At 41.0% G+C, this 20765-nt stretch overlaps 1 protein-coding gene across 11 annotated transcripts in view; it reads right to left on the reverse strand.

The window, feature by feature from the left end:
• LOC117525661 (teneurin-3) overlaps nucleotides 1–20765 on the reverse strand; it is a 564186-nt gene that overhangs the window by 215659 nt on the left and 327762 nt on the right. The gene's annotated exons all lie outside the window — the stretch shown is intronic.

Consider the following 20765-nt stretch of genomic DNA (forward strand, 5'->3'; position numbering starts at 1 on the left):
GGAAAATGTCCAAGCAGAAAAGACAAAACTACTACAGACTCCAAGATAGATGCCTCAAAACACTGGAGGAAGCATGTGCTTTTGTTGAATTACTGTCACTAATTGGCTCTTTCATTAATTCCTCTCATGAGCTGGAGGTGCAAGTTCAGGTTGTACTGTAAGTCTCGTGTCATATGCAAATATCTCTCCTGTCTGGCTCATGTATGTGCATGCACACATGCACACACACAAGTACAGACACACTGTATGCACCAGCACTTGGGATTATCGAGAGGGGGGTGTTGCCATCAAAAAAATCTGCCAGCAGATAATCTTTCATAACACATATAGCACACACCAGTACCCACCTACGTGTTCTCTCTTTCTCTCTCTCGCTCTCTCTGCGTGTCCTCGGGTGTGCAAATCATCAACTCACTCACTGTCTCTCACTCTACCCACATCACTGTTTCCATTTGGAATATAAGGTGACTTTTGCAAAACCCAAAAGAATCTAATTGGTATAAACTAGCTAACTGGACAACATTAGCAGTCATAAATTTAATTTCTATTTACCATCAGTATCTCCTTAACTTTTTCTTAAAGAAAGACTTCAGACTAGGTGAGTCAGATCAGGTCAAGGAGCATGTGCTGGTGCCAAGTGTCAGTGTATCAATCACACTACAGAATCACTCTAGGGGCTTATTGGCAGACCACTAGTCCATTCCCACCTCCTAAAGGAAACCATCTACAGTATCTGCTGCAGCCTGTCCATACATGGATGCCCCCTTGGCCTTGCCCAGTTGCTGACACCCTCAGGACTGAGGCAAACTGCATGCTTTAGCCTGCACAAGGAAGTACGCTCCATGGCGTAGTGTCGTTCAGTCCATCCAGAAAGTATTCACAGTGCTTCATTTTTTTAAACATTTTGTTATTTTACAGCCTACGGTGTTCTACTTACAACGCCCCCTAATGACAACAAACAAAGTTTGTTTTTTTATTTTTGCAAATTTATTAAAAGGACATTCACAGAGTTGTCCTGAAGTCACTCCTTTGATCCTTTGATCCTTGGCTGTGTGCTTACGGTCACTGCTATGCTAAAAGATGAACCGTCGCCTCAGTCTGAGGTCAAGAGTGCTCTGGAGCAGGTTTTCATCCAGGATGTCTCTGTACATCGCTGCATTCATCTTTCCCTCAATCCTGACCAGTCTCCCAGTTCCTGCTGCTGAAAAACCTCCACACAACATGATGCTGCCACCATCATGCTTCACTGTAGAGATGGTGCCTGCTTTACTCCAAATGTAACACCTGCATTCACAGCAAAGAGTTTGATCTTTGTTTCATCAGACCAGAGAATTTGGTTTCTCATAGTCTGAGAGTCCTTCAGGTAAACTCCAGGTGGGCAGCCATGTGCCTTTTACGAAGGAGTGGCTTCCATCTGGCCACTCTACCATACAGGCCTGACTGATGGATTGCTACAGAGATGGTTGTCCTTCTGGAAGGTTCTTCTCTCTCCACAGTGAAATTAGAGCTCTGACAGAGTAAACATTGGGTTCTTGGTTGCATCCCTGATTAAGGCCCTTCTTTTGATCGCTTAGTTTAAACGGGCGGCCAGCTATAGGAAGTCCTGGTGGATCCGAACTTCTCCCATTTAAAAATGATGGAGGCCACTGTGCTCATTGGGACCTTCAAAGCAGCAGAAATGTTTCTGTATCCTTCCCCAGATTTGTGCCTCGAGACAATCTTGAAGGTCTACAGACAATTCCTTTGACTTCATGCTTGGTTTGTGCTCTGACACGCACTGTCAACTGTGGGACCTTATATGTAGACAGGTGTGTGTCTTTCCAAATCATGTCCAGTCAACTGAATTGATGCCAATTGGACTCCAATTAAGCTCTAAAAACATCTTAAGGATGATAAGTGGAATCTTAATGTACCTGAGCTCAATTTTGAACTTCAAGGCAATTTGGTAGTTTTTTTTTATATTTAATAAATTTGCAAAAATCTCAAAAAATGTTTTTCACATTGTCATTATGGGGTATTGTGCGCAGGAGTTTGAGGAAAAAGATGAATTTCATTCATTTTGCAATAAGGCTGTAACATAACAAATGCGGAAGAAGTGACGCGCTGTGAATACTTTCTGGATGCACTGTAGCTAATGTTTTCTAGTACTGCAAGTAGCATGCCTCATTGGAGTCTCCAAGAGTACACCTGCCTGCACACTTGGTCATTTCGCACCATAACACGATGCAGTACTATTCAGTGCACCTTGGAGAATTTTTCCAAGCAGGTCTCGACTTGCTGGATTTGGTCTCATGCATGGACACAAGCAGGCGTGCCACACATCTAAAGGTGGAAAAAGTTCTTTTTTCTGAAGCTTGCTACATTCCCAGCCACCTTGAGTCATACTGCATCCAACATGATGCAAAGCCAGATGAACTTGGTGTACACTCGATATCTTGGAGAAATTTCTTTCATGCTCAGCTTGAAAACTGGACATTGAGGTGTGTTGAGCATGCAACCAGGCTGCCTCAAGCTTCACATGGGACAGTCGGGAGCCATGCTCCCCAAAACACTGAAGTGGCTAGAGTTTAACAGTACTTTGCTGACTTGTGCTGATCAATGCAGAGCAGCATGCCGAACTCCTCCAGAGGCAAGTCGTCCCGAGACATTCTTGTGAAAACTCTGCACCAAACTCAGCCAGGTGTAAGAGCAGCTTAACTGTTCATCTGACACAAAGTCCTTCCAGTGGTACCCAAGGATCTATTCCTCACGTTAGGTCAGCGGTTAGACTGCAGTTGTACATATATTAAATGCTCACACCTACATACACGCTTATACACAATTTTTTTTTCTTCATAAAGTACTATTGTTAACAATATAAGGTCACAAGTTGGGAAGTAACTAATGATGAGCACAAGTTTTAAAAGACTGGAATTGATTGTCAGTAATCTCTCCAACTACACTGTCTGGGCGTCTGTTTCTCAGTGTGGATGAATGTCGTGTCTGTGTAGTTGGTTCTTGAGACTGGTTCAGCGAATCCATGACTTGGTATAGACAGGCTGGCACGAGCTACATGTTTGAACACAAATGGCTGAGGAAGTGTCCTCTTCAGGTCAGTTTGGCATCAGCTAGTGTACATGCACTTAATTTAAATGTGCTAAACGACAACCATAAGACTCTTGTCCCCATCTTATTGCTGTTTTAAACAACAAAATTCCTCAGAGTTTTTGCAGGAAAAACATGGAACCGAGTCCTGACTGGACTTCTCACATGGAAGACATTGAGAGAGCGTGAGAGAGAGAGAGTGAGAGAGAGAGAGAGAGAGAGAGAGAGAGAGAGAATGAGCACTATGTCAAGGACCAATTACAGATTCAACTTGGGAGCGTTTAGTGAGAGAAACTCTGGATGTGGACACTCACTTGGTACACACATACACACCTTCTCTGCTTCATTAAATTAGAGCCATGCTGTGCTAGTCCATTACCCACAACCCCTCCTGGTGAGGACAGGAGCAAAGGGTCATGGGAGAGTGCTGGCTAATCGACAGGCGTGTGTGTATGTGTGTGCATTAGTGTGTGTGTGATAAAGTAAGAGGATTAACGGCCATGGTAACAGTCATACAACACTGCTTTTCTCTGACACAGCCTTTTTTGGTTGGAAACATTAGGCAGTTCATTCCTTTTGGCTGAAAAACTCTGAAAAGTAACAACATATACAATGAAGGTGCAGTAATTAACAGCACACAAAGTGGTCACTGCTTCATTAGGATCTATTATTTGAATATGACAATGTTTATTTTCATAGTCATCAGGTTACTGCAGACTTCACATTTTTTGGTCCCTCTGTATGTCGTAAAAAAAACCCATTAGAAAAGGCACTTCAAAATAAAGTAAAACTTCAATCAATTTTGTCTCAGCAATATTTTCTCCACAAGTTCTGGCGTTGTGTTTGGATGCCAGCGCTGGAAAAAAAAAAAAAATCAAAGGCGCTAGCATAACAATGAGTAAAAACAAAGTATCCAACTGCGTTCAAAGCAGAGCTGGAATCATCAACCGAGCCAACATTGTCAGCCTTTTTCTGTGTCTGTTCAGAAGAGGAAAGTGATCCCTGTTCATCTCTGCTAATCTAACACACACTGAGATGGACTTCAGAGGCACAATTCACCTCTTGAAAGGCAGGAGATGTGTTGAGAACAAAGACACGGCTTACCGATGAGACAGAGAAACTGTCTGAAGATAAGCACAAATTCTTGTTTCATTTTTTTGTCTTTTAGAGATATAGTTTCACTCACAGGAGAAGGCACTAAAAAATGAGTCATCATCAAAAGACTCGCACTCGGAAGATAAAGAAAAAGCCCTTAAATAAACATAAAACCCCTATGTGCACATAGTCCACCCACTATGAATGTGGAAAAGAAGTGAATGCTGTGCAAAACACTACGAGGTCTGTCCGTAAAGTATCGTACCTTTTTATTTTTTTCAAAAACTATATGAATTTCATTCATATGTTTTTACGTCAGACATGCTTGAACCCTCGTGCGCATGCGTGAGTTTTTCCACGCCTGTCGGTGACGTCATTCGCCTGTGAGCACGCCTTGTGGAAGGAGTGGTCCCGCCCCCTCGTCGGATTTTCATTGTCTGGAAATGACGAATGAAAAGGACTTTTTTTCCATCAGAATTTTTTCAGAAGCTGTTAGAGACTGGCACCTGGAAACCATTCGAAAAATTTATCTGGCTTTCAGTGAAAATTTTACGGGCTTCACAGAGAATAAGGACTTTAACTACAGGTTTAAGGACCCCTTTAAAGGACGGTCGGTGCGCCGCGCTGCGAGCTGCGACGATGCGGCACAAACCACTGGATCATTTCTAAGCTGATGGCTCTGTGGATACGAGACCGTCGTGTGCTCTTTCTCTGGTTATCACAAGACCTGGACATCAGCCATTTTCCGGCAGATTTCACTTTTAACAAGAGATTTTGTCATGGAAAGCCGCGCGGAGGCTTTGCGCGTCACGACCGATTCACTGATGAAGCGAGACAAAGGAACACCTCCGTTTCGGAGTGTTAGAGGACAAGTTGGGACATGTCTATCTCGGCTTTCAGTGCTTACCAGTCGAGTGAGTATAAAAGAACTTGTGGAGAGCTGGACATGTCCAAACTTGTCCTCTAACACGCCGAAACGGAGGTGGCTTTCCATGACAAAATCTCTTGTTAAAAGTGAAATCTGCCGGAAAATGGCTGATGTCCAGGTCTTGTGATAACCAGAGAAAGAGCACACGACGGTCTCGTATCCACAGAGCCATCAGCTTAGAAATGATCCAGTGGTTTGTGCCGCATCGTCGCAGCTCGCAGCGCGGCGCACCGACCGTCCTTTAAAGGGGTCCTTAAACCTGTAGTTAAAGTCCTTATTCTCTGTGAAGCCCGTAAAATTTTCACTGAAAGCCAGATAAATTTTTCGAATGGTTTCCAGGTGCCAGTCTCTAACAGCTTCTGAAAAAATTCTGATGGAAAAAAAAGTCCTTTTCATTCCGCCATTTCCAGACAATGAAAATCCGACGAGGGGGCGGGACCACTCCTTCCACAAGGCGTGCTCACAGGCGAATGACGTCACCGACAGGCGTGGAAAAACTCACGCATGTGCACGAGGGTTCAAGCATGTCTGACGTAAAAACATATGAATGAAATCCATATAGTTTTTGAAAAAAATAAAAAGGTATGATTCTTTACGGACAGACCTCGTATAGTTTCTCAGCGATAATTCAATTCAATTCAATTGTGCTTATTTAGTAATCAAATCAAAGTATATTCTCTTGAAATTGCTGCCTCGTTCAACTCCTCACTCCTATATCACTTGACCTCTGATTTGACCTTCACCTCAGACCTATGAGTTTACCTGTGATGCAAGACGATGGTTCACTAAGCTTATCCACCAAGTTGGTTTAAAATGAAATGCTCTTTAGATTTTGAAGACATCGCCACCAAGAGTAGACAATGACCTCTGATTTGATCGTTGATCATTAACCAGAACATAACCTCTGTTGTGAGAGGACGGTTCACTCAGTTTATCCACCATGTCTGACAAAAACTGCTCTTTGCATTTTAGACATACTGTTACGGATGGACGGATGGATGGATGGATGGATGGATGGGCAGACAGACGGAAACAACAGCCTCTGTCCACTTCATGGTGAAGCCAAAAACCAATTTCTTTCCTGCATTTGACACTTTTTCAAAGGTTAAATGTACCGATGGACCCGTCAGCGTCTCAAATCATCCACTTTTAGCTTTTGAAGTGTTGCCACAGTTACTTTTGAAAAAGTAATCCCATTACTGATTATTGATTCCTCCTTGAAAAAGTAACTTAGTTACTTTACTGATTACTCAGTTTTAAAAGTAACTAAGTTAGATTACTAGTTACTTTTTTATACTCAACAAAAATATAAATGCAACACTTTTGGTTTTGCTCCCATTTTGCATGAGATTAACTCAAAGATCTAAAACTTTTTCCACATACACAATATCACCATTTCCCTCAAATATTGTTCACAAACCAGTCTAAATCTGTGATAGTGAGCACTTCTCCTTTGCTGAGATAATCCATCCCACCTCACAGGTGTGCCATATCAAGATGCTGATTAGACACCATGATCAGTGCACAGGTGTGCCTTAGACTGCCCACAATAAAAGGCCACTCTGAAAGGTGCAGTTTTGTTTTACTGGGGGGGGGGGAAACCAGTCAGTATCTGGTGTGACCACCATTTGCCTCATGCAGTGCAACACATCTCCTTCGCATCATCCGTGAAGAGAACACCTCTCCAACGTGCCAAACGGCAGCGAATGTGAGCATTTGCCCACTCAAATCGGTTACAACGACGAACTGGAGTCAGGTCGAGACCCAGATGAGGACGACGAGCATGCAGATGAGCTTCCCTGAGACAGTTTCTGACAGTTTGTGCAGAAATTCTTTGGTTATGCAAACCGATTGTTCCAGCAGCTGTCCGAGTGGCTGGTCTCAGACGATCTTGGAGGTGAACATGCTGGATGTGGAGGTCCTGGGCTGGTGTGGTTACACGTGGTCTGCGGTTGTGAGGCTGGTTGGATGTACTGCCAAATTCTCTGAAACGCCTTTGGAGACGGCTTATGGTAGAGAAATGAACATTCAATACACGAGCAACAGCTCTGGTTGACATTCCTGCTGTCAGCATGCCAATTGCACGCTCCCTCAAATCTTGCGACATCTGTGGCATTGTGCTGCGTGATAAAACTGCACCTTTCAGAGTGGCCTTTTCTTGTGGGCAGTCTAAGGCACACCTGTGCACTAATCATGGTGTCTAATCAGCATCTTGATATGGCACACCTGTGAGGTGGGATGGATTATCTCAGCAAAGGAGATGTGCTCACTATCACAGATTTAGACTGGTTTGTGAACAATATTTGAGAGAAATGGTGATATTGTATATGTGGAAAAAGTTTTAGATCTTTGAGTTCATCTCATACAAAATGGGAGCAAAACCAAAAGTGTTGCGTTTATATTTTTGTTGAGTAGTTACTTCCAGCAGCTGCCAACAACAACCCCCCCACCACCTCAACATGAAAATGATAACCTGTTTTGCCAATACGCACTTTATAGTCACATTTTTTCTTGACTTCAATGAACATAATTACTTGTTTTACAAAAAATAAAATAAAGACACCTTTCTTGACCTCATATTTAACTGCTGACAGCACTGTAATGGTAAAACTTACAATTCTTAACCTACACTGTTTATAAATGTAACTATCAAATTATTTTAAACATTTTTCTCACATTTAAATTCTTTCTAAATATTTTCGCTGTTGAAATTATTATTATAAGTAGTATTAGTATTAGCTGTAGTTGTATGAAAAAATGTCTTCAAAAGTGGACCTTTAATCTAGGGGTATGGTGGGGTGCCGTGCCCCCCCCCCCCCCACTCCCTTTCCATCTGGATTTGCCCCTGGATTGTCATCTGAGCAGGAAGAATTGATATTTATGGAGAAAGCACGACCAGATTGACAGGTAAGAAAGTTTGATCAGTATTTTTTACATCATGTCGTCCTCGGAAAGAGACTATTCACCCTATTGAGGTTTCAAATCCCGCAAAATCTCGTAGAGTTCACCGCTCTGTGAGATATCATTAACACTGAGAACTGCATGGAGATGGTCTGATAAGACTACACACGGACAACAGCATTAACACCGCAACATAAAACTCTTTGTATATTGTGTCTAAAACTCTCATGAATATATTATCTGGGGTATAGATGTTGTTATTGTGTTTGTTTTACGTAAACATGTGAGAAGCTCAGGCCGTTTCTCCGTTATTTTCAGTGGGAGTTGTGAGCTGCGATCGCTTCCTGTTCATGTCATTCTGGGGGAAAATGAAGTTTGCTCTTTAACTGCCTGCTTAATGTCCGACACTGTTTGTCCTGTTTGTTCCAGAGTAATATATATAACATGTCTAAAATTCAGTTTGCATTTCTGAAGTTACACACACATTAAATGTGGCAGACACAGAATATTTGAAATATTTGTTTTAGCAAGTTTTCAGGGTCTCATGCATGCAGTCTCTTATTAATGTGATGAAAGGCATAAAAATGTACATTTTGGTAGTATAATGATCATTTGCAATTGTCGTAATGTGGTTTCTCCATGTTACTTAGCGTGCAGCAACTCTCTGGCATGCAAGGGATTATGGGATATCTCAGTAAGGCGAATCAGTGCATTTAGAGTTGAAAAAAGCTTTATTGATTGTTGTTTAGCGTAGTGTGTCCTCACTATTTTTAGTGAGGACACACAGAACAGCACAGAGTTTTAAAGAAAAAAAAGCTTTAAAATGTCTTCGTTAAGCTCAGTGCAGGCGTGCTGCCTTCACCGCACTTTCAGAGATGACAACTGTTTTTTCAACTCGGAGTTGCTGCATAAAAAAGCAGATGGAAAAGCTTGCAGCTCACTGAAAGTCAAGTGGACCGCTGACCTCCCCCTGCCCATGGGAATTTTAATGCTGCGATCGACGCACAATACAAAAATAATAGTAATGCATAGTGATTTGGAGAAGTGCGAAGAGATCTTCACAGCCCACCTGTTACAGCTCACTTTCTCTCATTAAAAGAGCACGTTTCTCATTTCCGGATTGACGGAAATCCTCAGAGATGTTTACTGATTAAAACACACAACAAGCATCTCTCACGTTCTTAATTAATCCATCGGCTTCTTTCTGAATCCGTGCTGTTCTGACAGCTGTTTGGTTTGACTGTGTGCACGGTGCACAGGCACCATTGGCCCATGAACAAAATAAAACTGTATTAATTTGTACCATCCAGTGTGGCTATGTTGTTAATTATTTGCTGACGTCATTATACATACTGTACAAACGACCCTGACAACTTTGTTTTTTGTTGTTTTTTGCTTGGCTGTCACAAATACACTAGAATGACCATGAACTTGTGCTCTATTGTATTTTAGTCCAGATCAAACTGTTATATTTGTTTAAAAATTATGCAGATTGGGTTGGGAAATGAAGCTTTACCTCTCGTATTATAGAAATTGCACATGAAATCAAACCTCTGTTGTTGTTCAGGAGACTGATTTCCATAAACATAATCAATTTCATTTGGAAAATGGGCTAAAGGCTAAATTTTTGCTGAATAATAATAACAACTCTGGCGCAGATTAAATGTGTTTACAATGAAACAAACATATTCAGCAAATTCAGTACATTAACAATCAAAACATGAATAAACTAAAAAGATACACAATAGTTACATTAAAATCAACCACTCTCATATCATATAACTTAATAAGAAATTATTTTTAAGTCACAAATAAAGGATTTGCTGTTTTTGTGGCAGGAAACATTATCATTATTATACTTTGACTGCAATTTTACAGAAAAGGTTGCAAAAATTCTGACCATTCACACCATGTCATTGACTTCAGCACGGTGTTGCTGCTGCTTCTGTCTCACCGGATGTCAAAGAAGCCTGAACCTTTCGGTTGTGTTGTTTTCTGCTTCACCACCCCACCCAAAAAACAAAACAAAAAACAAAACAATAAACTTAAAACAAGAAAAAGTTTTTCCCAACGATTATACTTTTATGAACAAGTGTTTAATAGGTCTCTTAGCTGATCCATTTTTGGTCAAAATATGGGTTTTATTTTGAGTATTACTTCTTGTTTGTATTTCTGCAGTAACTCAATCCTCCTCATGTGCACAGAAACACACTGAACGGAACAGAAAATGCTTTTCTGGAACACTGACCCCCCCTGTACTGCAGTAGACCATCATGAGTAGGGGTGAACTCAATGGAGAGAGAGAGAGAGAGAGAGAGCGAGATCCACCACCTTGTATTCCACAGTGACAGCTTGAAGCTTTGTCACCGTCCACTCGATTTAAAGACTTCCAGTGCTGCTACTGACTCTGTTTCTAAATCTGTCTTGTCACAGACACAAACCCGAGTCTTTACCTCATCGTCAACACATCATGTTTTTAAATTATTTTTTTCCATGATGTGATGTATTTTTGAGGGGATGTGATTTGACAAAAAAATCTCACAACATGATACAAGACAGAGAGAAAGAGAACAAGAAGTGAAGTTTCATGAAGTGGCCGACAATTTTTTTTTTTTTTTTTTTGCAACTCTGCCTAAAAACTGTTCAATCCGCTGTGGTGCAGGGTCACTGAGCTATTGTTACATCATATCATATCGCAAGAACAGTCGGTGCCAAAGTATTTAACTTCTTCAATTTCTATTCAGCTGCAGCACTTTGGAAATATGGGAACACATCATTACGTAGTACATGTACTTTTGACTCTTCATTAATAAAGTGTGCTGTAATGTCCAGGTAGTTGTCATAATTTATACATGTGTAAGAACACTCTATATGAGCAAAATATTTTTTCTCATTAATAATAATAACAGCTTTTATTTATAAGCACATAAGCTGCCAAAAGAACAGTGATTAAGGGCACTATTTTAATGATCTATGGTGCACAGTCTACAGCACATAGTTCAAGTCAATTTGTGACTCCGCCTTGCTATTTAGAGGGTGCACAATCTGATGACAAAGGAAACAAAGGGGCTGCATTTTGTAATTTAATTAGCCATGGTTGTGTTTTGGGTGTAATGTGAAATAAATCAGAGTCAGCTATTATCCTGTTTGAGAGCCAAAGTACATGAGGAAACTGAGACTGTTTTCTGGTGAGTTAACAGATCTGCAGCAGTGTACTACACAGTGCCAGCAGAGAGCAGCCACCAAAGTTCCCTGTGGTGAAGCACTAAGCTCAAGTATTGTACGTTTCCAATTATGTTTACATTTATTAAATGGCTTTGTTCAAATTAGTTTAGTTTTGTGAAAAGCAGAATGTCTGTGTGTCGTGAACCCCCTTATGTAAGGCACATCTAAATACTGTGCTGAATACATACCAAAATAAAAGAACTAAGAATAATCAGTCAGAAAATAATTCCTCAAAGTAGGACCACTAAAAATAAACGGACAAGAACTTTATTGTTCAATTCTACAACTTCTTATTAACATTAGGAACACAGAGTCTTAATACTGCAGAGCATGAGATGGTACATAAAGCTCGATAAGTTATGTAAGATATGAGGGTCGCCAAACCACTCACTAATTTATGAGTCAAGATCAAAGCTTTAAAATGTGTTCATACATTCACAGGAAGCCAGTGAAGGGTAACTAACAGAGGTCTCCTAGCTCCAGTTAAAGCTCCAGCAGCTGTATCCAGAATCGTTTTAACACATCTTTCATTCTTAATCAGGAGGCTAGAGAATAACAAATTACATTAATCAATTCTGGAGGACACAGCATGAATCAGTGTTTTAGCGTTGGCCACAGAAAGGACTGTGTTACCCAAGTAAAAATGGGCTATCTGAGCCAATGCACTTAAAAATACAGCTCAAATCTAACAAGATCGAAAATCACACCAAAGTTTTTAACTCTTTCACTATGATGAATGACACAATCATCCAGCGGTTAAGGTGGCTTTGTCGAGGTCAGCCAACATCAACCATCGCAGTGTTCTTTGTGTCCTAAAGTAGAAAATTAAACAATATCCAGTGCATCGCTGCAGCCAGACAAGCTTCCAGCTTTGCAATATGAGAGACAAACAGGCAGGTGAAGCCATTTATCATTAGACACACAGCAGAGAGGAACAAGAAGTAGTGTGCGCTAAGTACCTCATTCCTTTTAACACATTAGCTCAGCCCACATTAATCAGAAATGCTAATACATCAAAATTCTCTGCCTTTATATACAACACATCCAGAAAGTATTCACTACACTTCATGTTTTCCACATTTTTTTGATACAGCCTTATTCCAAAATGGATGAAATATTTTTTTTACTCAAAACTACACACACACACACACACACACACACACACACACACACACACACACACACACACACACACACACACACACACACACACACGCACAGACATGCACGCACACGTGCCACACAGCAATTTTTCAAATTTGACAAAAATAAGTTCTCAAACAAATACATCTTACTTTTTTTAGTTTTTACTTTTTAAAAACTGTGTTATGCTGCACAAAAGACATTTTTCAGCTCTTTCTAACTTGATCCATAATTATTGTGTTTCCATAGAGGTGCAGAACTTTCAGGCACAGTGGACAAAAATATGCCCATGGTGAATAAAAATGTGATTTAACTGAAGGATTGAGGAGTTCAATCCCATCTATGAATGTGAATGAATGTAAATGAAGGCTGCTTTGGATACAAATGTCTGCCAAATGCATAAATGTGAAATTTCACCAGATGACATTCCACAAAACAGCCACAGCCAATATGTTCAACTTCACAAACAAATAAACAAACTGGGCATCATATGCATGTTTGGAATATGTTTACACACTAATGTTCACTCACTATACACTACAGACAATTTTGCTGCTAAATGTGTGGTATGTAAAGTAGTATTTTTGTTTGATTTGCAAGCCTGGAAAGCTCCCCCAAGAAGAACACACAAAAGGCATTTTTGAATCTCACTCTCAAGTCATTTTCTTTATTTCCCAAAAGCTGAATCATCTTCTTCTCTCGGCTGCTCCTGTTAGGGGTTGCCACAGTGGATCAATCGTTTCCATCTCAACATGTCCTCTGTATCTTCCTCTGCCAAATCAACCACCTGCATGTCCCCCTCACCACATCCATAAACCTCCTCTTTGGCCTCCCTCTTCACCTCCTGCCTGGTGGCTCCATCCTCAGCATCCTTCTCCCTGTGTACCCTGGGTCCCTCCAAACCGTTCTACCTGAGCTGTCTCTTCTTCACCTCTCTACCACACTCTCCATTACTTTGGACACTTGACCCCAAGTATTTAAAATCATCTACTTTCACCACCTCTACACCTTGTAACTGCATTATTCCACTGGGCTCCCACTGTTTCACACATATCTACTCAGTCTTGCTCCTACTGACTTTCAATCCCCTGCTCTCCAGAGCATATCTCCACCGTTCCAGGCTAGACTCAACCTGTTCTCTACTCTCAAATACAGGTCACAATATCATCTGTGAACATCATAGACCATGGAGACTCCTGTCTGATCTCATTTGTCATCTGTGAACCTGTCTCTGCCACTCCCGACTTCTTCATACAATACTACAACTCGTCTCTTGGCACCCTGTCATAAGCTTTCTCTAAATCCATAAACACACAATGTAATTCCTTCTGGCCTTCTCTATCAGTATTCTCAGAACATGAAACCATATTGCTGCTCACAGAACTTCACCTATTTTCTAAACCTACCTTTTACTACTCTTTCCCATAATTTCATGCTGTAGTTGATCAATGTTATGCCTCTGTAGTTACTGCAGCTCTGCACATCACCCTTGTTCTTAAAAATAGGAAGCAGCACACTTCTTCTCCACTCCTCAGGTATCTTCTCACTCTCTAAGATTATATTAAACAATCTGGATAGAAACTCCACTACCAACTCTCCAAGACATTTCCATGCCTCCACTGAAATGCCATCTGGACCAACTACCTTTTCATTCTTCATTCTCTTCATAGCTGCCCTCACTAGGGATGGGTATTGAGAACCAGTTCCTTTCGGGTATCGTTAAGAAATGATTCGATCCACCGACATCAATAAGCTTTTTGCTTAATGATTCCCTTATCGGTCCTTCAGAGTGGCTGTTGTTTTGGGGGGTGTTTGTCCTGGAAAAAGATAATTTCTCTACATTGATTACAGACCTGCAGCGGGTCTGTAATCAACTTTTCTGCAGCGTGGCTTTGCTTTGAACCTTGAACCAATCGAAGCAGTGATTCGCAGATCGAAGCAGTGCTTCGATCTATGATTCGTGGATTCAATGTTTTATTTCGCTTTATCCTAATTTTTCCCCGCTAAAACCCTGAAGAGCATATGTCTGTGAGTAATATTTAATATTTTTTATGTTAAACCAACCTGTTATGGTCTTCTGAAACAGTTGCTAGATGTATTTTATAACTTAAAAACGGGACCGATGCTAACACGTTAGCATGTCTATGGTGTTTTCAATGTTAAAGTTAGCATTAAGCTGTTCAAATCAGCACGTTTGTGTTGATTTGTTTTCTGTGTAATTAATGGCTCAGTGTTCATTGTCGTAAAAGAGTCAAATTGTATTTTTTTTATATTTATTTTTATTCATATATTAATAATAATAGCAATAATAGTCTACATAATAGACAATAATAGTCAATAATCCAGTCGGAATTAATAAATTTAAAGCGAAACGCCATTTAAATAAAATGACACCTCTTTCCAAACATTGTAATACAAACAAACTGCAATCAATCAAAATGTTTTTTCCTCCCAAAACGAGACGTCCTGTGCTGATGTGCAGCAGCAGGCTGAGCTCAGCTCAGAGGTATGGAGAGACATTCATGCCAAAATGTCTGAAAGGAAATGCTTTTGAAAAAAACTACATATTTCATTTATTTTTATTTATGTCCAGAGATCAAGGATCTAGTGACCAATTTAAAATGTTGTTGACATAGAACACCTGTAAAGCCTACGTTTAGTACACAGAAAATTCACAAGGGGTATCGATAAGGGAATCGATAAGGAATCGGATTGATAAGTGGAATCGATAATGGCATCGATATCAATAAAATCTTATCTATACCCATCCCTAGCCTTTACTTCATCTGAATGAATCTCTTCCACTTCCTGATTTACTTTCTCCACATAATTCAGCTTTTTCTCTCTCTCATTTTCTTCATTCATCAGCTCCTCAAAATATCATGCCGAAAAAGTGCTGATGTCAAACTCTTCTGCCATTTCTGTGGTAGTCAGACGACGTCCCGGATCAACAAACCGTTTACTTTGAAAATGAACGGCACATTCCACTGTTACAGGAGTTTTTTTGTCATGAAAAGACGTGCAGAGGACTTCGCACGTCAGGATGGAGGCGCAGGGCACAGAACAAAAAGCAACGCCCTGATGAAGCCTCACAGGACATGATGTGGCATGTCCAGCTCGTCCACAATTTCTCGGATAGTCACACGACTGAAAAGCCATCGAAAGCTGTCTGAATTTTCCGAATGGTGCAAGAGCTGGACATGTTAGGGCTTGTCCTGTGAGACCAACACGGAGGTGCTTTCGTCCCGTGCCATGAGCGGCTCTGTGGCAAATTTCTCTGCTCCTCTTTCCATTACAAAACCTCCTGTAACAGTGGAATGTGCCGAAAAAGTGCTATGTCCAGCTGTCTTTCCATTTCTCTGGTAGTCAGATGACGTCCCGGATCAGCAAAGCGTTCACTTTGGAAATGATCTGGTCGTTTGAGCCTGTAGATCGCCGCTCGGTGCGCGGCACGCCATCCGCCGCTGTGGGCCGTCTTTAATCCAGTTGTAATTGTCCTTAATCTGTGTGATCCCCATACGATCTTCACCGAAAGCCATCTGAATTTTCCAAATGGTTTCCACTTGGCTGTCTCTCACACTTTCTGAAAAAATTTTGATGAAGCAAAGCGGCAGTCGATCAGCCAATTTCCTGACAATAAAAATCCGACGAGGGGGCTGGACCACTCCTCCCACAAGGCGTGCTCACAGGCGAATGATGCAACCGACAGGCATGAAAAAACTCACGCATGCGCACGAAGGTTCAAGCTTGGCTGATGCAATCACACATGATTCAAATCCATATAGTTTTTGCAAAAAATAAAAAGGTCAGATAGTTTTCTAACAGACCTCGTAAAGTCATCCTCCAACCCACTATTCTATGCTGTCTAGCTATACTCTCTCCTGCCACCAGCTTACAGCCTCCTATTTCTTTTATGAGGTCTGTCCGTAAAGTATAGGTCCTTTTTATTTTTTTCAAAAACTATATGGATTTCATTTATATGTTTTTACGTCAGACATGCTTGAAACCTCGTGCGCATGCGTGAGTTTTTCCACGCCTGTCAGTGACGTCATTCGCCTGTGAGCACTCCTTGTGGGAGGAGTCGTCCAGCCCCTCATCGGAATTCCTTTGTCTGAGAAGTTGCTGAGAGACTGGCGCTTTGTTTGATCAAAATTTTTTCTAAACCTGTGAGACACATTGAAGTGGACATGGTTCGAAAAATTAAGCTGGTCTTCAGTGAAAATTTTAACAGCTGATGAGAGATTTTGAGGTGATTCTGTCGCTTTAAGGACTTTTCACGGAGCGAGACGTCGCGCAGCGCTCTCAGGCAGCGTCATCAGCCTGTTTCAAGCTTAAAACCTCCACATTTCAGGCTCTGTTGATCCAGGACGTCATGAGAGAACAGAGAAGTTTCAGAAGAAGTCGGTTTCAGCATTTTATCCGGATATTCCACTGTTAAAGGAGATTTTTTTAATGAAAGACGTGCGGGCGGATTGCAGCGTCGGCTCGCAGCCGCTGCGACGCTCCGCCACAGGAAAAACACCTCTGTTGGAAGCCTTGAGGACAAGTTGGAACATCTCCAGCTGATAAACAATTTCTCATATACTCACTCCACTGAAAGCCATCAAAAGCCAACTGGATTTTAACAAATGGTTATCAACACGGAGGTGTTTTTCCTGTGCCGCCGCGCCGCGTCGGCTGCGTCCCGACGCGCGGACCCGTCCGCACGTCTTTCATTAAAAAAATCTCCTTTAACAGTGGAATATCCGGATAAAATGCTGAAACCGACTTCTTCTGAAACGTCTCTGTTCTCTCACGACGTCCTGGATCAATAGAGCCTGAAATGTGGAGGTTTTAAGCTTGAAACAGGCTGATGACGCTGCCTGAGAGCGCAGCGCGACGTCTCGCACCGTGAAAAGTCCTTAAAGCGACAGAATCACCTCAAAATCTCTCATCAGCTGTTAAAATTTTCACTGAAAACCAGCTTAATTTTTCGAACCATGTCCACTTCGATGTGTCTCACAGGTTTAGAAAAAATTTTGATCAAACAAAGCGCCAGTCTCTCAGCAACTTCTCAGACAAAGGAATTCCGACGAGGGGCTGGACGACTCCTCCCACAAGGAGTGCTCACAGGCGAATGACGTCACTGACAGGCATGGAAAAACTCACGCATGCGCACGAGGGTTCAAGCATGTCTGATGTAAAAACATATGAATGAAATCCATATAGTTTTTGAAAAAAATAAAAAGGACCTATACTTTACGGACAGCCCTCGTAGTTTGCATCTCCTACAAAGAATGTAGTCCACCTGTGTGCACCTTCCTCTGCTCTTATATATCACCCTGTGCTCCTCCCTTTTTTAAAAGTAGGTATTCACCACAACCATTTCCACCCATTTGCAAAATCTGCTACCATCTGCACTTCCACATTCCTGTCCTTGAAACCGTATCTACCCCATTACTTCCTCATCACCTCTGTTCCCTTCACCAACATGCTCACTGAAGTCTGCTCCATTCACCACTCTTTCATGTTTTGGCACTCTCCACCACCTCATCTAACTCACCACAGAAATCTTCTTTCTCCTTCGTCTTGCAACCTACCTGTAGGACATATGCACTGATAATATTCATCATCACCTGTTCATTTTCTATCTTCACCTCACTTAACCTTCAACATACTCTTCCTTTAACAACACCATTTCTCTACCTATCCACACCATGACACAACAAGTTGAACCCACTGCCTATCCTCCTGCTCTTACTTTCCTTCCACTTGGTCTGTTGCACACACAATATGTCTATCTTTCTCTTCTCCATCATATCAGCCAGCTCTCTCCCTTTACCCGTCATACTGCCAACATTCAAAGTCCCAAACTCTCACTTCCACATTTCTAGTTTCCTCTTCTACCACTATCTCTAGACATGTTTGTTAACTCTTCTTCTTCTTCTTCACCCAGCAGGAGCCCAACTTCTGCTGGCACCCTGTTGGGCAATGGCACTGGTGGCACCAAAAGCTGAATCTGTATACAATTCTTACTTTGATTTTATTTATACATGGTGAGTAAAATGCATTTGCTAAGAACAACTTCTGTCAGACATCAAACCACACAGTACTTTTTTTAGGGTCCAAGAAAGAGCAGAGACACAAACACAAGTATATCCACAGGGGCACACAGACACAGATGTGATGACTGACAAATACACACTTCAGAGTAACATACTGCAGACTTCAAAATAACACACGCTCACGCACATACACACAACCATGAACACACACAGACCTGCTGTGTAGTGCATCATTACGTCAGCCTGACAAGGCCAAAGGTACTCTGCGTGCACGGCATAATGTTTGGAGTACATGCATGTGCCAATCATAGCATGTGTGCATGTACCCCTTTGTGTGTTTCTCAGTGTTGTGTGTTTTTCTTGTCTACATGTGTGTTTGTGTATGTGGTTATCCATGCTCATTGTACACTTTTGTGCATACGTATGTGTGTGTGCATGCGTGTCAGGAGTATTTGTATGTCAATCATAAAATCCCAGGAAAGTCTAAACAGATGTTCAATGCGGGAAAAATATCTATCAATGGTGCATGAGGGAGTTGCAGACATCCACATCCACACAAATAGCTAGGTAATATAAAATAGAAAAAATACACACTAGCCTGTGGCAAGTGATCTGAGTTCAAGGACCATCTGGGTTCTAGTTCTAATTGCCTGTGTTCCTTGTTTGAATCGATGACCTTCAGACCGACTAGCATTCTTCCTCCACTCTGACTCTTTTTTCTTTGGGATTTAAAAAAAATCCTGCTGGCAGATAATCTAACAAGCAGCAAACAGGTCACACAGTTTTAAAACAGTGCAGAGGAAGAAGAAGCACTGAATTCATTTTTGGACTCCAGCTGTACATACATTTGAGATTTTCAAGATGGACACTAATTATTTCTTTTTGTGCAAAAGCGATATATTTATTTTCAGACGCAGACTTGTGTGTTTTCATTCAGATCACGGATAATGGTCAAATTTGAGTGCCAAAAATAATAGACTAAATATTGTAATTTGCATCCTGGACAGGGAAGAAAACCCTCAGAATCAACGTTTACACTATTAGATTCTCCCAATGGGAAAATGTTCTTCTACTTTTATGCAAAGACATGATGGAATAAACAGTCTGATTCCTCTGGAGAGTCTACAGTGGAAGAATATGTTAATGACACACACACTGACAGTGTGGATACTTATATATCAAAATACATTGGAAGAGGGGGAACAAAAAAAAAAAAAAATAGAGACTGCTTCAAGAGCACAGACCTCAGCCAACATTTCACACATATCTCTGTAAGTATTTGAGATCAATGTTAGCAGGATTACACAGTAACTACTACACGGATTTTCTTTAAATATTTTATGAAAGCATGGGGGTACGGTTCCAAGGAAGGATACATTAACTTTTGGAGTGACTATATAAAGTACATATAAGCATTCTACATTATCTCTAAGAAATTCATAGAAATGTTGAAAAATGCCCCCATTCTGCAATGTCAAAGATAATGAACACAAATTCTTGGATTGGTCACCTTAATTGGATCTGTGCCAAAAGTTTATGGTTTCTTCCTTACTCCATACTCCACCATTCCACTAAGTTTATAGAAAATCAGTGTAGTAGTTATTGTGTAATCTTGCTAACAGACAAACAGCACTGAAAATATTATTTTATTGGCAGAGGTAAAAAACAACAACAAAAAAAACAACAAAAAACAAAACAAACAAGAGCAATCCGAGATTTCTGATGTCTGCCAAGGGTTAACGAAGACTCACATCACTGAGATGGACTTTACCTGGATCCGGATTCCACAACACAATGCAATAATTGCATACTGATCCAGAATGGTCCAACTGACAAGACATTGCAAACTGATATTTAATTCACATGCTGAAATAAAACAGTGTCTTCCTGATCTTGGTATTACATCGTGATGCCCTGTCCATGAAGCAGTTTTGACGTAATCCATAAAACCTACAAAGTAAAATCCTAATCCACAATCCAGATTTGGATCCACCTCACCTCCAAAATTTAATGGAGTCTTCCATGGCATAACACCAATGTATGGTGAAAATTTGGTGAAAATCTGTTAAGTAGTTTTGACGTAATCCTCAAAATCTGACAAAGCTAAGTGTACAAATTGAAATCCTGATCCAGAATCTGGATCTGGATCACCTCCAAAATTCAATGGAGTCTTCCATGGCCGAATATCTGTCTGTGGTGCAAATTTGGTGAGAATCTGTGAAGCAGTGTTTTTTTTAACGTAATCCTTCAAAGCCTTTGTAAAGTGAAATCTTGACTCAGAATCCAGATCCAGATCACCTCGAAAATTTAATGGAGTTTTCCGAGGCCTAATATCTATCTGTGGT

This window comes from Thalassophryne amazonica, chromosome 15 (assembly GCF_902500255.1).
Source record: "Thalassophryne amazonica chromosome 15, fThaAma1.1, whole genome shotgun sequence".
Lineage (NCBI taxonomy): Eukaryota > Metazoa > Chordata > Actinopteri > Batrachoidiformes > Batrachoididae > Thalassophryne > Thalassophryne amazonica.